A 282-nucleotide genomic window follows, 5' to 3' on the forward strand; every position below is an offset into this window, starting at 1 on the left:
AGCCGGCCGGAGGAAGGTTGTCCGCCGCCCCTGCAGCGACGCGCCGGGGAGAATATCGACTTACTTGGCCAGTAATCTAGTTAGGAAGCAACACGTGCATCGGCATTTAGTAGTTGACTGTGTGACCAGCCTGGCTCCCGCAGATAAAATGTCTTTGTGGAATATTTGTGCTGTTTCGTGGCTATTCTCGTTGACTTCGTTCCACTGGAGGGCTCCAGAGAACTAAAATTAACAATATCGTCACAAAGCAACACTTGTGAGATGCCTGAACCTGGTTCAGCA

Source organism: Merops nubicus, unplaced genomic scaffold (genome assembly GCF_000691845.1).
Source record: "Merops nubicus isolate BGI_N331 unplaced genomic scaffold, ASM69184v1 scaffold21702, whole genome shotgun sequence".
NCBI lineage: Eukaryota > Metazoa > Chordata > Aves > Coraciiformes > Meropidae > Merops > Merops nubicus.